Genomic DNA, 17,871 nt, shown 5'->3' with positions numbered 1-17,871 from the left:
AACCTTGTTTTTTTTCTTGACACAATTTTCTCCTGGCCCTCCTGCTACCTTTCTAATCTCTCTTTTTTCTATTTTCCTGGCTCTCTATCCTCCAATTGTAGTTGACCCTCAAGGTTATGTTCTTAGCCCTCATCAATTAATCAATTATACTTACTGAGTGTTACTGTGTGCAGAGCACACTGTACTAAGCACTTGGCAGTAATTTATGTATATATCTGTAATTTAAGTCTTGTCTTGTCTTATACTGTCGTGTCATTTCCGACCCATAGTGACTTCATGGACACATCTCTTCCAGAACACCCCACCTTCATCTGCAATCGTTCTTGTAGTATATCCATAAAGTTCTTTGTAAAAACACAGAAGTTGTTTACCATTATCTCCTTCCGCGCAGTAAACTTGAGTCCCTGCCCTCGACTCTTTCCCATGCCGCTGCTGCCCAGCACAGGTGAGTTTTGACATGTAGCAGATTGCCTTCCACTCGCTAGCCACTGCCCAAACTAGGAATGGAATGGATATGTCTCTGTTTGTCTCTTCCTCCCATAGCCGAGACTGGTAGAGTACTGGAAACTCTCCAGATGTGATACTGAGAGAGGATATATGCACATATCTGTAATTTCATTTATTTTGTGTGTCCCCCTCTCTAGACTGTAAACTCATTGTGGGCAGGGAATGCCTGCTATATTGTTATACTGTACTCTCTCAAGCACTTGCTATGTGCTCTGCACATAGTAACTGCTCAATAAATATGATTGACTGACTGACTTGGGAGAGTACAAGACAACAGAGTTTGTAGATGCATTCCCTGCCCACAGTGAGCTTACAGTCTAGAGGGGGACATTGACATTAATATGAAAAAATAAATTTCAGATAGCCACACAAGTGCTGTGGGGCTGAGAGAGGGGTGAGTAAAGTACAAGGTTGATAGAGAAGGGAGGGTGACCCCCCCAGTTTCAAATCTCACTTCTATGAGGGTGACTTTCAATCTATCTTGCTTTTCCATGACCTCTCTTTCTGCAATCTCTCATTTCATCCTGCATCCAGCATATTTCTACTGTGGATGTTCCACCAACACCTTAAACTCATTATGTCCAACACTGAACGCCTCATCTTCACTCCCAAATTCTCTCCTCTCCTCAGTTTTTCTAACCCAGTTGACATTAATAATAATAATAATAATTGTGGTATTTGTAAAGTACTTACTATGTGCTAGGCACTGTACTAAGTGCTGTGGTAGATGCAAGCAAATCATGTTTGACATAGTCCCTGTCCCTCATGGGGCTGAGAGTCTTAATCTCCATTTTACAGATGAGGTAACTGAGGTGCAGAGAAGTTAAGTGACTTGCCCAAGGCCACACAGCAGACAAGTGTCAGAGCCAGCATTAGAACTTATGACCTTCTGACTCCTAGGCCTGTGGTTTACCCACTATGCCACGCTGCTTCCCCTCCCAGGCTCTAAAGCTCATAACCTTTGCATCATCCCTGACTCCTTACTCTCTTTCAACTTTCACAATCAATCTGCTGCTCCATCCTATTAGCTTTTCCTCTACAACATTTCCCAGATCCACCACTTCCTCTTCATCCAAAGGCCAACAGCTTTGCCCACACCCTTGTCATATCTCAGTCAAATGACTTCTCACGGGTTTCTCTGCTTCTAGTCTCTCCTGTCTCCAGTTCACACTTCACGTCATAGCCTGAATCATTTTTCTAAAACACTGCTCTGCCCACGTCTCCCCACTCCTCAAAAACAATCGGGACTTATCCATTCTTCTCTACATCAAGCAGAATTTCCTAACCATTACCTTAAAGAAACTTTATTAGATCTCTCCATCTTACTTATCCACTCTTTTCTCCCATTATGTGCCCCGCTTGCATTTTTCACTCCTCTCAAGATAAGCTTACTCACTGTGTCTTGTTCTCATTCTTTCCACCCCTGAACCCCAGCTCGCATATTTCCTCATGCCCAGAACACTCCCCAGACCACAGACGCGACTATCTTTAAAGCCGTTTTGAAATCATATCACCTCCCGGGGATCTTCCTAATTCAGCTTTCTTTTTTCCGGTTCATATTCCCCCCAACTGCTACTTCAGCACAACTACTTCAACTGCACACCTGTGCACTCACAGCCACCACAACAATTCTGTACATATCGACTTACATACTCTACAACACACCAAAGTAGTGTGGCCTGGTGGAAAGAGCACAGGTTTGGGAATCAGGGGAACTGGGTTCTAATCCTGGCTCTGCCACTTGACTGCTCTGTGACCTTGGGCAAGTCACTTTATTTCTCTGGGTCTCAGTTATCTCATCTGCAAATTTTACAGCTGAGGTAACTGAGGCCCAGAGAAATTAAGTGACTTGTCCAAGGTCACACAGTAGACAAGTGGTGGAGATGGTATTAGACTCCCAGGCCCATGCTCATCTTACATCTACCCCAGCGCTTAGTACAGTGCTTGGCAAATGCCACAGTTATTTTTATTATTATTAGTAGTAATAATAGTATTTTGGCACTTACGTTCTACATATCCACTTTTCCTTTCTCTTCTTCTAAATACAATTATTTTATGTACGTTTGGCCCCACCAGGTTGTAAGCATCTGAAGCAAGGATTATATCTTCTAACTCTATTTTACTCTTCCAAGTGCTTAGTACAGTGCTCTGCACACAATAAGTGCTTAATAAATACTGTGAATTTATCAATAGACTATTGAAGATTAGACAATTATATTCCAATATATGTTGATCCTTTAGGTATTTGTTTTTGGACAAGAAATTATGTGAATGATAATAATCTCTTTTCCTCTTACCTCTTACTGCCCTTCTCCTGTGAGCTCTATCATAGTTGTTGTTGAACTGAACACAGACCCAGAGATTGAGACAAGGGAACACGCACCTAGAAGCAGATTCTCACGCCCTCTGGTGCGGGTGAGACTGGTGTGGGTGAGAGAGGGCTAACATTGGCCTTAAGAGTTCACTAGGCTTCTCTGCCCTCGACTCAATGGAGCCTTAATGTGGCTTTAATGAGGTGCCCTGTAGTTTAGTCACTATTTGCTATGATGAGTAACAGCCCTTCAAAGGTTGGGGGCGATGGCGTGGATGATACTGGAGTTAAGTCTTATTGTTCATCCATGTTCACTGTTGGATATGTTACAGATCCCCTGGTCCCCATCTTGCTCTCCAGAGCCCGGCAAAAATGTGTAAAACAATTCTTCAGAAGTTGTGGCTTCCTTTCAAATGCACCCTAGAAGGAAGTGTCCCTGTCCCAAGTGGGGCTCACAGTCTCAATCCCCATTTTACAGATGAGACAACTGAGGCCCAGAGAAATAAAGTGACCGGCGCAAGGTCACGCAGCAAAGTGACAGAGCCGACATTAGAACCCATGACCTTCTGACTCCCAGGCCCATGCTATATTCACTAGGCCGTATGTCGGCCCACTCCTCAAGAACCTCCAATGGCTGCCCATCCATCTTTGCATCAGAGAGAAACTTCTTACCATTAGCTTTAAAGCACTCGTTCATCTTGCCCCATCCTACCTCACCTCACTAATCCCCTACTACAGCCCAGATTGCACACCCCACTCCTTTAGCACCAACTTATTCACCGTGCCCTGATCTCATCTATCTCACTGCTAACCCCATTCCCACATTCTCCCCCTAGCCTGGAACTCCTTTCCCCTCCATATATGCCAGACTGTGACTCTCTCCACTTTCAAAGCATTACTAAGGTCACATCTCCAAGAGGCCTTCCCCGATTACGATCTCTTTTCCCCGGCTCACTCTCCCTTCTGTGTAGTCTATGAACTTGGATACGTGACCTTTGGACATTTCGATGTTCACCCCACCCCCAACCATATAGAACTTGTGAACATAGCTTTAAATTATATGTTCTACATAACTGATTTATTCATGTAAATGTCTGTCTCCCCCTCTAGTCTGTAAACTTGTTATGGGTCGGGAACACGTCTGCTAATTCTGTTGTATTGGATACTTGATATGTGCCCCACCCCCAACTTCACAGCACATATGCACATATCTTTAAATAATATATTATACATTATTTATTCATTTAATGTTTGTCTCCCCCTCTAGACTGTAAGTTTGTTATGGGCAGGGAATGTGTCTGCTAAATTCTGTTGTATCATACTCTCCCAAGAGCTTAGTCCACTCCTCTGTACAAAGTAAACACTCAATAAATACCATTGATCGATTCAGAATTAATTATGTTGGTATTTGTTAAGTGCTTACTTTGTGCAGAGCACTGTTCGGGTAGATACAGGGTAATTAGGTTTTCCCACATGAGGCTCACAGTCTTAATCCCCATTTTACAGATGAGGTAACTGAGGCACAGAGAAGTTAAGTGACTTGCCCATAGTCACCCAGCTGACAAGTGGCAGAGCTGGGATTCGAACCCATGACCTCTGACTCCCAAACCCAGGCTCTTTCCACTGAGCCACGCTGTGGTTTGAATCTAGGCAGGCTTGTCAAAGGCTGGTTTTGTCGAAGATTGGACTGTTGACCAATATAGGATCATGAGCACCTCACAATCTCCACTTTACCTTGGGATGACTGTCTCCTGCTAAGGAAGGCAATAAAGAGAACATTTCAAGGAAGGCCTGATTAACTTGTATGTACCCCAGAGCACAGAACAGTGCTTGACACATAGTAAGTGCTTAACAAATGCCAGAATTAAGGCCTAGCAGTGGTGGCAGAAATGGCCACTCCACATATCCTGCCTAGAAAATTGTGGGGTTTAAAGGTGGAGAAAGGAGAGTTGGCAAGGTAACAAAACAAGTAGAGAGAAGGAAAGGAACTTGATGGCTCTAAGCTGTTCTGAGAGGACAAGATTAGTCTCTGGGGGGGATAACTGTTGCTCCTTGGTCATCCTTGTCTGAGAAAAGAGAGCTGGAATCTGCTAGGATAATAAGCATGGCCTAATAGAAAAAGCATGGGTAAGGGAGTCAGAGGATATGGGTTCTAATCCCGGCTCCACCAATGTGCCTGCTGTATGACCTTGTGCAAATTACTTAATTTTTCTGTGCCTCAGTTTCTTCATCTATAAAATGAGGATTAAATATCTGTTCTCCCACTTCCTATTTTGAGCCCCATGTAGAAAAGGGGCTGTGTTAGACCTGAATATTTTGTATCAACCTCAGCGCTTAATCCAGAGCTTGTTACATCATAAGAGGTTAACAAGTACCACATTTATCATTATTATTATTACCTTAGAAGAGAATGATAGAGAAGCAGTGAGGCTAATGGATAAAGAATAGGCCTGGGAGTCAGAAGGACCTGAGTTCTAATCCTGAATCTGCCACTCATCTACTGTGTGAACCTGGGCAAGTCATTAACGTCTCTGTGACTCAGTTACCTTACCTGTAAAATGGGAATTAAGACTTTGAGCCCCATGCAGAACGTGGGTTGAGCCCAACCTGATTATCTTGTATCTACCCCAATGCTTAGTACAATGCCTGGCACATAGAAAGTGCTTAACAAATAGCACAAAAAAGAGGTCAGGTGGGAGTGTAAGTGTTGAGCAGAAAAGCCTCATGTAACTATGTTTTGAGGTTTTCCTTGGGGGAGTAGTCTTCCCTTTTTAGGGTTCTTGGGGTGAAGCTATTCCTAACTTGAGGAGGTATAGCTGTTCAGTTCTGTAGCTGTGTGCTCATTAATCTCTTCCAAATCACTTAAATAATTATAGACCAGAATTATCCCTTATTGGACATCTTGAAAATGTCATCAACTAAACTGGGCTGAGGTGACTATTCTCCTTCAGGCACATGTATTAGGGTTTCTTCTGAATGGGAAAGATGCTGTATATGTCCATGTTTTTTGTTTTATCTCTTACTATTGCATAATACTCAGTGATCGCTTACGCTATGTAGAGCTAGTGTCAAAACAATGTTTTCAGTGAAAAAAATTAATCTCCCCAATACAAACATGTTAATTAAATAATGGCAGAGCTAAAACTAAGACTGAAATCTGCTCAACCCAGGGTTCTATCCATTTTGCAACTATAGAATGAGTGACATTGGCAAATTAAGGCTCTATGTATCTCCTTTCTTTCAAATCATTTGTTTTCCTAGTTCATGGCTAAAATAGGAAATGTGAGAGAAGGGTTTGGGCTTAACCTAGATGAAAGGTTCAACTGTTTATAGCAAGAAAGGCTTCCTCATTTCTGATCAACCCAGAAGCAGGTTGGCTCAGTGGAAAGAGCCCGGGCTTGGGAGTCAGAGGTCATGAGTTCGAATCCCAGCTCTGCCACTTGTCAGCTGTGTGACTGTGGGCAAGTCACTTCACTTCTCTGTGCCTCAGTTACCTCATCTGTAAAATGGGAATTAACTGTGAGCCTCACGTGGGACAACCTAATTACCCTGTATCTACCCCAGCGCTTAGAACAGTGCTCGGTACATTGTAAGCGCTTAACAAATACCAACATTATTATTAGATAGCGAAAGCTTTGTTGCAAGTTCTTGGCTCATCTTCAGCAAAGAACTTCATCATGCCATTACATCATCTGACAAACACAGGGCAAAGTACGGGTATAACTGAAAAGATCTAAGGCTTTTCTCACCCAAGACAAGATAGAAAAAATTGAGGGATTCAGTCAAGCAAAAACAAAAATCCCACTTTTTTTTAATCAATGAGAAGAATTGATTTTTTATGGGAAGACTTTTCTGAAAGAGGTTTGATGATTTCCTGGGTTTGTATGTTTGCAGTATATATTGACCTCTGAATTGCTCTTCGATACCTAAAATTAATGTGCTACTCCAATGACTCTTTTCACAATGGTTGCCTCATTTCTCATCTCTCAGCCTATTTATTCTTGCTTATCTCCTATCTTTCATTAAACAGGGCAAGGGATTTGGATGCATAAAAAAAGTCAAATGCCCTCCTCCTTCCTTGCCATTTGCCAGTATCTTACTGGTTCAGTCCTTCTACATGACCACCAGAAAATGGGGTTTCGGGTTGAAGTCCTACAAATCAAACTGCCCCACTTCTAAAACTGAGTGTGACCTCACTGTGGGCAGGGATTGTCTCTATTTCTTGCTGAATTGTATTACCCAAGTGCTTAGTAGCGTGCTCTGCACACAGTAAGCGCTCAATAATTACAACTGACTGACTGACTGACTGACTGACTGAATGAATGAATGAATGAGTCTACTTTGTGAACAAAGGTCGCTGGCACTGAACTGCAACCCAAGAGAAACATTACAAAGAGGATGAAAAGAATACAAAGTGCTCTGGCCACAGAATTCAACTAAATCACCACATCACATCCCCCCGATGGACATATACACAACTCTTTTTGAAACAATGAAGAAAGGTGACTTACCTCTCTGAGCAGTGTGGATGAATTTTAGCTTACTGAAGTGAGGGATGGGCTATTAAGGGGTGGAGCATTAAGAGGTGGACCTACAAGTCTTACTTTCAACCAGTTGTTGATTGATAAGTTGATTGTACACTTGGGAGAGTATAATATAAGAAACAATACAGAAAGGAGAGGGAGTAGGGGAAATGAGGGCTTAGTCAGGGAAGGTCTCTTAGAGGAGATGGGCTTTTAATAAGGCTTTGAAGGTGGGGAGAGTGAGGGTCTGTCAGATATGAAGGGAAAAGACTTTAAGCTCACTGTGGGCAGGGAATGTGTCTGTTTACTGTTGCATTGTACTCTCCCAAGTGCTTAGTACAATGCTCAGCAGACAGTAAGTGCTCAATAAATTTGACTGAAGGAATGAGTGAATGAGAGAGATGAAGGCCAGAGCAGGATTTGGGCGAGGGGTCAGCGGTGAGAGAGACAAGATGGAAGCACTGTGAATAGGTAGGTATTAGAGGAGAGAAGGGAGCGTGCTGGATAGCACTAGAATTAGTAGTCATGATCCCTGGCCCCAAGGAGGTTGCAATCTTGTCACAAGCACACTGGCTTATCAGGGCAGGCTGAAGCGTTAAGTCTGGCAGTGCCACATAGTTCTTGCCAGCTGAGGAGTGACAATTTGGCTGGGCCCCAGGTCTTTGGCAAGCCAAAATGGTAGAGTGCACAGGGAGGAGAGAGAGCATCTCTTGGAGCCAAGCACAGACCACCAGGACCTCTGGCATGGCTGGCCTGTGACCTCATTGGAGAAAGAGAATAGACCTGCCTCGGCCCCAAGGTGTCAGAAAAATGAGGGTCTTTGGGATCAGACTAGATCCTCCACTCTGACCTGCTTTTTTTTCAACCATCTCCTTCCCCTTCCCCATCTTTCCACAGGGACTACATCACCCAGAATTTCCCACCATGTCCCACATGGACAACAATGTGAAACTCGACTTCAGGGATGTCTTGTTGAGACCCAAGGACAGCACCCTGAAGTCTGGCAGTGAGGTGGATCCCACAGGATTTCCTTTGTGTTCTGGAACTCTAAAAACTACTCAGGGATTCCCGTCATCGCCGCCAGCATGGACATCGTCGGCACCTCTGAGATGGCCAAGGAGCTCTGTAAGATGATGCCAAGCTCGTGTTCAGACCAGGATATATGAATGTAGCTGTGAAGAGAGATGTCTAGCCACCTGCCTTTTCCATCTCGGGTACAACAGGAGGTACTCTGCCGCTTTGTGGTTTGTGACTGTTGGGCTCTTTGCCGTTCTTCTAGCCAATCCTCCACAACCTGCTCTCCCTCTCTTCCTCCTGATATTACTTTTAGACTCAACGTCCCTCTAACACCGAAGTCTTTGCTTTGGATTCTGAAGAAAAATGGGCAGAAACACCGAGAACCTGGTAGGAAAGTGAGGACTGGGCGGAGAAAGGGCCCAGGAAACTGGGAAGTGGTGCCAGGATTATGTGTTTCTGTGCCCATGACAATGTTTCAATAACTCAGAACCTGGATTCAAACCCTAAACTCCTAACCTCTGGTCTAGTACTGTCACACCGCTATGCCCTCTACCCCTCTACTTATTCAAAAATGCTTTGAAAAAGGGGTTAAGGAATAGAAACCTCAAATCTACTTTCTCCCTTCTGTTTCCTTCCCCTGTGATTTGATCGATTGATTGACTGTACTTGTGAAGTGCTTCATAATAATAATGTTGGTATTTGTTAAGCGCCTACTATGTGCCAAGCACTGTTCTAAGCGCTGGGGTAGATACAGGGTAGTCAGGTTGTCCTACATGAGGCTCACAGTCTTAATCCCCATTTTACAGATGAGGTAACTGAGGCACAGAGAAGTGAAGTGACTTGCCCAGCTGACAGACGGTGGAGTCGGGATTAGAACCCATGACTCGGACTCCTAAACCCGTGTTCTTTCCATTGAGAAGGAACGCTGTTTCTCCGTGCCAGGCCCCATATTAAACCGTGGGGTAAATACAAAATGATCAGGTTGGACCAAGTCCCTGTCCCTCATGGGGCTCCCACTCTGAATCGGGAGGAAGAGGAATCAACCCCCATTTTAGAGATGAGGAAGCCGCGTCCCAGAGGAGGCTTAGCCAAGGTCACGGAAGAGCCATGTGGCCGAGGCAGGATTAGAACCCAGTGTTCTTTCCCCGGGACGACGCTGCCTTCTTGAATTAGAGGTATCGAGTCGGATCCTCCTCCTCGGGCCCTCGTCTGCAGGGCTTTGCCAACCTGGGGCTCCGGATCAGGTCCCGAGTTGGACATTCCGAGCGCTTAGTCCAGTGCTCTGCACATAGTAAGTGCTCAATAAATACTATGGAATGAATGAATGTAAGAATGAAAGGTACCATCGGATACCACCAGGACACTCCTTCCCAAGGGGCAGGGAAGATCGGTGGCCTGCCCGCTGGTCCTGCCCGACGACCTCCACCCCACCCTCAGCCAGGGGTCCCGGCTTTACGGAGCTGGTTCATTCATCCATCCATCCATCCATTCGTATTTATTGAATGAATTTAATTGATTTAATTTATTGAGCGCTTACTCTGTGCCGAGCACTGGACGAAGTGCTTGGAATGCACAATTCGGCAACAGAGAGAGACCATCCCTGCCCAACAACGGGCTCACAGTCTCCCTGTCGAATTATCGGCTCAGTGGTAAGGCTTGGGAGTCGGAGGTCATGGGTTCTAATCCCGACTGCGCCACTTGTCAGCTGTGTGACTTTGGGCAAGTCACTTCACTGGGCCTCAGTGACCTCATCTGTAAAACGGGGATGAAGACTATGAGCCCCATATGGGACAACTTGATAACCTTGTATCTCCCCCAGTGCTTAGAACAGTGCTTGACACATAGTAAGCGCTTACCAAATGCCACCCTCGTTATTATTATCATTATGGCAGGGGACAGCACGTTCTGGAGAAAGTCTATCCACGGGGTCGCTATGAATCGGAAACGACTCGACGGCGCTTTATTAATAATGATGATGGTGTCGCCCAGCCTCGCCTTCTTCGGCGCTTAGAACAGTGCTTCGCACATAGTAAGCGCTTACCAAATGGCATCATGGTTGTTATTATTTCTCCTGCCCTCCCCTCTCCATCAGTCGGCGCCCTCCGGCGCTGGCCGGTCCTTGCTGCGCGCTCCCTCCTGCGCGTTCCCTCCTGCGCGCTCCCGCCGCGCCCCCCTCCCAAATCCTAAACTGTCCCACCGGGCTGAGCACCCCTCCATCCCCAACTTCTCCAGGGGTCCGGCGGCCCCCAAGGTCGAGCTCGCCGGGAGGAGAACGGGGCTGGGGGCAGGCCCGGGGCGGGGGGCAGGCCCGGGGCGGGGGGCAGGCCCAGGCCGGGGGGCAGGCCCAGGCCGGGGGGCAGGCCCAGGCCGGGGGGCAGGCCCAGGCCGGGGGACAGCCCCACTGGGTGCCAAACCCTGCCGCCCACGCTCTGTCCCACCCCAAACCGAGCTCCCAAACGAACCCCCGCCCCACCCCTCCCCCTCGGGACGGGGGCCTTACCTGGGCAGGGGGCCTCGGCCGGGTGGCACCCAGAGTCCCCCCGTCCCCGTCCCCAATCGGTCGCCAGTGCCTCTTTGGGGGCATGTGTTGGGACTCCCTACTTGCTCTGAGCCTTCCAGCTAATTTTAGGCGACCTCCTCATGCCGCCGCCACCCCGGGCGGGGAGGGCCCCGCTGTCAGAGAGTCAGCGGCAGCCGGGCCTTGGCAGCCCCTCCGAGGGGCTATTTTCTCCGATGAGCCCTACTTGCTGGTGCCCCAGGCCTCTGCCATCGAGAAGTCACTCCATGCCATGGAGAAGTTACTTCACATCGATGGCATGTGTTAAGGGCTTACCACACACCGGGCATTCATTCACTCATGCACTTAATCGTATTTCTTGAGCGCTTAGTGTGCGCAGAGTGCTGTACTAAGCGCTTGGGAAGTACCATTCGGCAGCAGAGACAATCCAAGCCCCACAACGGGCTCACAGTCTAGAAGGGGGGAGATGGACATCACCACCAGCAAGCAGGCAAGAAATAGGGAACGCTTCACCAATTCGCGTGTCACTGTTCTAAGCGTTGGGTGGATACAAGGGGGTCCCAGTCTTAATCCCCATTTTACAGAGGAGGGAACTGAGGCACAGGGAAGTTAAGTGACTTGTCCAAAGTCACACGGCTGACAAGTGGTAGAACTAGGATTAGAACTCATGACCTCTGACTCCCAAGCCCTGGCTCGTTCTGCTAAACCACACTGATTTTCTTGCGGGAGGATTAAGCCTACTTGGACTGGCGTCTCCCGCTCATTATTCATTTCTTTATCTCCATCTCGGTCTCCCCCTCTAGGCCGTAAGCTCGTTATGGGCAGGGAATGTGTCCACTAATTCCGTTGTATTATACTCACCCAAACACATAGTACAGTGCTCTCCACATTGTAAGCACCCTATAAATACCATGGATTGGTATCAGGAGCCAGGAAACTTCCTGGAACACAGGGACCGGTTTTATCCTCCCTTCTCTATTTTTCCAGCACAGAGAACCCCCAGATTTCCAGCACACAGAAGGGAGGGAGTTCAAAGCCAGGGGAATAGCGTGAGCAAGGGGACAGAGGAGGGAAGGTTGGGAGTGAGGTAGAGCTAGAAACTTGGCTTGGGAGGAATGAAGACAGCAAGTTGGGGAAAGAGGGTGAAAAGAGTAAAGAGGTAAAATGGGGCCAGGTGGTGGAGAACCTTGATGGTGAGGAGTTTTTGTTTGATGCCAATAGTCACAGGAAGCCGGTGGAGAGTTTCCTGGTGATATTGTCACTAGAAAAGTCAAGGACCAGATTTACTAGGAAAACACAAATCCCCCCATCATGACCAAGGAAGGAAGCCTGGCTCAAAACTGCTGAAAGTTTCTCAGAAAGAACAAGAAATGTCTTGCATACCTCATGCAGCCCTGAAAGAGGAAACAGTTCTCCTCATTGAAAAGGTTACAGAGAGAAGGACTTCAAATGGGCATCATTTAAAAAAATAATAATAAAGAGAGGCTTCTTTCCTCAAAATAATCATCCTGGGGGTGATTTTCCTTCAATTACTAGAAATTCATTCACTCCATTTAGCCTCTTCATTGTTACCTCTATCGTTGCTAATTTAGAAGAGAAAAAAATGCAAGACGACCGGTGCTCGTTTCTCACCATTTTACTCTCTGGCATTTACATCATTAGTATTACACAAATTAATCAATTAAGGCCTGATCTTTGCCCCATTAGGAGTTCACAATCAAAGTAGAGGAGAGCAGATTTGTATTACAGGAATATAATCTGAGCCACAATGAAAATGAGTTAGAATTCACTGATCAAAAATATCAATAAGAAAATCTGTCAGTAAAATGGTTGTTGGAGAATGTGATCTTTTGCATACTACCACCAATTTACCAGCAGACAAATCAGCTCCTGGGAAAAACTGCCACAATACTTCCAGTGCTCTAAAACTACAGAAGGTTGTTTCTGCCTCATCTCTGCACCTGTGGAATATATTGTTCTGATTATCTTCATCCTTAGCAGCTTCTTCTTTTTATGTTTTTAAGCCCTTGACCCAATTTCCCAATCCTGTTTTCCCTTTTCCTCCTGTTTTGTGGTCTCCTGGCACAGTCTAGTGACACACGCTCAGTCAACACCTCTCCTGTCTTCAAAACTCTCCACTGGCCTCCTCTGACTATTGGCTTCAAACAAAAACTCCTCACCATCAGCTTCAAGGCTCTCCACCACCTGGCCCCATCTTACCTCTTTTCATCCTCTTTCCCCAACGTGCTGTCTTCATTCCTCCCAAGCCAACTTTCTAGCCCTTCCTCACTCCCAACCTTCCCTCCTCTGTCCCCTTGCTCACGCTATTCCCCTGTCTTTGAACTCCCTCCCTTCTCCTATCATAAATTAGTTTGCTCCACATTCAGATCTTTCCTAAAATCCCACCTAAGGTTAACTTTCCCCAATTAATTTTCCAGCCACCCTCAATCATATCATCCTTTCAGCCATCTCTATCATTTATTAACTTATTTAAATCCTCCTTCTTACGTATGAATATTTTCTCTATTTATTTCGACAGTTGTAACTATTTTTATTTTTGCCTCCTCTATTAAAAGACTCCTTGTGAGCAGAGAATGTCACATTATTAGTCTGTACCTCCTAAGTGCCTTGTACAGTCAACTGTACAAACTCTCAATCGGGCACTCAATAAATGATGCTCTATTACTGTTTTTGTCAGTCAATGGTATTTATTGAATGCTTACTGTGTGCAGAGCACTGTAGGAAGTGCTTGGGGGAGTACAACATAATAGAGTCGGTGGACATGATCCCTGCTCATAAGGACCGTGAGCTAGTCATGACCAGGAATGTTTCTGCTCATTGTTGTACTCTACTCTCCCAAGTGCTTAGTACAGTGCTTTACACACAGTAAGTGCTCAGTAAATATGATTGAGTGAATAAAAGGAGTTTACAGTTTAGATGGAGAGACAGACGTTAAAGTAAATTACAGATAGGGGATACTACTATCACTGTAAGAACAACTACTAGTATAGCACCACAAACAAATAAACAAAAAACCTTTCAGTCATCCCTATCTGCCCTTTATACAACTTTCACAAGATGAGTATCCTTGAATTTCATGATCAGCAACAAGCTTCAGAATATGATGTGTCTGGTCTGTACATTCTATTCCTCTAATAAATCAAGGAATTCCAACCACACAGGATGCTGAGGAGGGCTGCTCATTTTTAAAAATAGTTTGGACAGTAGATTAATGAGAGACTCCATGCTGAAAGCAATCATAGGGCAAATAGCCCTGTGGAGACTGCAAGCATTGTTTTTAATGACCACCCAGGGGTGGTACTTGTGTTCTACAAAGAATTCCCCAGCTGCAGAAAAATCAAGCCCTCAAAACTAACATAATTGAAGAGATTCACGAAGATCATTTTGATGTTAAAATTCTAAATGGTTTACATTAGTGAAGCAAGTTAGTGTGCACCTTGGCTCAGAATAAAAGGAAGCCACCCTAGCTTATTTTACATTATTAACAAGTACAAATTGAAGCTGATCAACAAAAGGTGTCTTCTAGCTCATATGCCCTCATGTTGTTGCAACCTGGTACAAACGTTAGCTACGTCCCCCTAAATTCAGGAATCTCTAAATTGCCACAACTTTAAATCATATTTTCTTTACACTATAAAGATTCTCAAAGTACCTGATCTTTATATAGATTCAAGAGAATTTAATATTTTTTAGACTGTATATTCTTAGTAATATTATTCAGCATCTAGACTGGTGGGCAGGGATTGGGGTCTGCCAATTTTGGTGTCTGCACTCTCCCAAGCACTTAATGCTGTGTTCCACACAGAGTAGGCACTCAATAAAAACCACTGATTGGTTGGTTGATTGATTGAGTGTATATGTTATTCAGTATTAATTAATTTGTTTATTGGTGCCAGATTGATCCAATTTTAACACAAAGGAAAGTATTTTTATAGATTGGTTACAGTTCTCTTAGGAAAGCAAAGATTGGTAACCTTCATAATGTTTTCATTATTTCTCACTTATTCTCTAAGAGATTTTTTTCAACCATTTCAAGCACTAGTCCCTCTCTATTCCATAATTGTACCAGCTGAAATGATAACACTGTGGATTTCAATTACATGAAGACATCCCCTCATGCTGGTCAAGAGGATTATTGCATGTAATTTTTCACATTTCATATCTGCCAAAGTGTCACTTGAAATATTAAAATATGTGCTTGAAAATAAGCACAATGAAAGCAGGGAGAGCTATGAGATGAGAGGCTGTGCCAAAACTTTTCCCATCTTAGTAATACATATTTTTCTGATTTTTTATGGTATTTGTTAAGCACTTACTATATGTCCAACATTTTCAAAGTGCTGGGTTAGATATGAGAATTAGGTCAGTCACAATCCCTGTTCCACATGGGGTTCCCAGTCTAAGTAGGAGGGAGAACAGGTATCCCCATTTAACAGTTAAAGAAACTGAGGTGCAAAGAAGTTAAGTGACTTGCTCAAGGACACACCCAGCATGCAATTATTGGTAGAGCCAGGATTAGAATGTAGGTCCTCCTGACTCCCAGGCCTGTGCTCTATCCATTAAAACACACTGCTTTTGTTAATTTTCCACTTGGAAGCATTGAGCAGGAAATCAAATGAGAATGAATTTGTGGGATGAAAAGAAGCAAAGGGTTAGAAGGGAATTGGGAATAGGGAGGAGGTACTGATCAATTAATCAATCAATGGCACTTACTGTGTGCGGAACACTATTCTAAGCACTTGGAAAAGTACAATAAAATAGACTTGGTAGTCATGATCTCTGTCCACAAGGACTTTACAATCTCAAAGGAGAAAGGGATCAAAATAAATTAGAGGTTGGGGAAAGAGTAGACTAAGGTTATGTATATAAGTGCCGTGGGGCTGAGGTTAGTATCACAGCGATTAAGGGGGACACAGACAAGTTCATAGTCATTGCAGAGGGGAGTTTGGAAAGGGGACACAAAGGGCATAGTCTGGGAAGGCCTCTTGGAAAAGATGTGATTTAAGGAAGATTAGGAAGGAAGGAACTAAGAGAGAACATGGGCAAAGGGATGGTGGCAGATTAGACAAGATGAAGATGGAGTAGTAGGTTGGTGGTAGAGAAGCAGAATGTGCAGTTTGGGTTGTAGTAGGAGATCAGTGAGTTTAGGTAGGAGGCAGAGAGCTGATTGAGTGCCTTAGCCTACGATAATGAGTTTCTGTTTGATACAGAGGCAAATGGGCAACAGAGGATTTGAGGAATGGGGAAGATACAGCCTGAACAGTTTTCCAGAAAAATATTATGGACAGCAGAGTGAAATATAGACTGGAGAGGGGAGATACAGGAGGCAGGGAGGTCAGCAAAGAGGCTGATGCAGTAGTCAAGAAGGGAAATAAGTAGTTAGATGAGAATAATGACATTTGGATGGAGAGGAGAGGGTGGATTCTAGTGATATTATAAAGTTGAAGCGACAGTATCTCATGACAGACTAAATGTGTGGGTTAAAGAGCAGAGATGAGTCCAGGATAATACCAAGGTTATGAGCTTCTGAGACAGGGAGGATGGTGGTGCTGTCTACAGTGATAGGAAAGTCAGAGAGATGACAAGATTTGGGTGGAAAGATGAGGAGTTCTTTTTTGGACATGTTAAGTATGAGGTACCCATGGCATCGCTATGAGTCAGAGACGACTTGACAACATAAGACAAGACAATCAGCAGGACATTCACATAGCAATGTCCTGAAGGCTTGAGGAAATACGAGACTGCAGGGAAGGGGAGAAGTCAGGGCTGGAGAGGTGTGGATTTAAGAATCATCCATCAATCAGTGGTATTTATTGAGCATTTAATGTGTGCAAAGATAGATTGGTAGAGGTACTAAGCACCTGAGAGATTACTTGGGAGTTGGTAGACATGTTTCCTGCCTACAAAGAGCCTACAGTCTAGAGGGGGAGAATTATCTGCAGAGAGATAGTACTTGAAGCTATGGGAGAGAATGAGTTCTCTAGGGGAGTGGGTGTGGATGGAGAATAAAACTCAACTTGGAGGTATCCTCGCAAGTTAGTGGTTGGGAGGCAGAAGAGGAGCTAGTATCAGAGAAAGGAGAACTAGGAGAGGAGAGTGTCACTGAAGCCAAGGTCCTGACATTCATTTGAAGCAAAAATGACTGTTCTTTAGGTATGTAATAGTTGCTTGCTTAATTATTACTGCTACTTATTAAGCATTTACAGTGTTCACAGCACTCTAATGAGTGCTGGGATCAAAGCAAGATAACGAAAGCCTGCTGCTTGCCTCACAACTGTCTGGCAGTGAAAGTGGGGAGGAACAGAATTGTAATTCAGGAAGATAATCTGAGACACAATGAAAACAAGTTATATTCAACTTCAGAATTGTAATAATAATTATAATGTTGGTATTTGTTAAGCGCTTACTATGTGCTGAACACTGTTCTAAACGCTGGGGTAGATACAGGGTAATCAGGTTGTCCCATGTGAGGCTCACAGTCTTCATCCCCATTTTACAGATGAGGTAACGGAGGCACCGAGAAGTTAAGTGACTGGCCCAAAGTCACACAGCTGACTGGTGGCGGAGGTGGGATTAGAACCCATGTCCCCTGACTCCTAAGCCCGTGCTCTTTCCACTGAGCCACACTGCTTCTCTGCAATCACAAATATCGACAGTAAAATCTGCAAGATCAGCAGTTCTTGGTAAAAATGATCTTTGAGTCCTTCATTAATCCAATCAGTAACTGGTTAAAAACGGCCACATTTCCATGTTCTAAAACTTGGAGAGGAATGGTTTCTGCTTTTCCTCTGCACCTGTGGATGGCAGTGCTTCAGAGCTTCACCCCTCCATGGTGCCACAGTGGAGGGAGGCTGTGCTATCAAATGGGCAGACCCTGAGAATCTTGGGCCCAGACCCCACTTCAGATAGTAGGCAACTGAGGCACTTGCCTCAGGCTGTACTATCAGAGGGTTCGATCAATCAATCGTACATAC

The 17,871-nt window shown here is 44.8% G+C and overlaps 1 protein-coding gene and 1 non-coding gene across 4 annotated transcripts in view; both read right to left on the bottom strand.

The window, feature by feature from the left end:
• MYPN (myopalladin) overlaps nt 1-11,057 on the bottom strand; it is a 131,264-nt gene extending 120,207 nt beyond the window's left edge. For all 3 annotated transcript variants that reach the window (XM_029061428.2, XM_029061430.2, XM_029061429.2), the window contains exon 1: nt 10,859-11,057. The gene's annotated coding sequence lies outside the window, so the exon portion shown is untranslated. The remainder of the gene's footprint in view (nt 1-10,858) is intronic.
• LOC114810695 lies at nt 456-593 on the bottom strand. The gene has a single exon (XR_003758390.1). It is a non-coding gene; the product is annotated as a small nucleolar RNA SNORA7 (small nucleolar RNA).
• Nucleotides 11,058-17,871: the final 6,814 nt, after the last annotated feature.

This window comes from Ornithorhynchus anatinus, chromosome 3, assembly GCF_004115215.2.
Source record: "Ornithorhynchus anatinus isolate Pmale09 chromosome 3, mOrnAna1.pri.v4, whole genome shotgun sequence".
In the NCBI taxonomy this organism is placed as follows: Eukaryota; Metazoa; Chordata; class Mammalia; order Monotremata; family Ornithorhynchidae; genus Ornithorhynchus; species Ornithorhynchus anatinus.
Note: the sequence above shows the minus strand (reverse complement) of the source record. Positions and strands in the feature narration are given on the sequence as shown.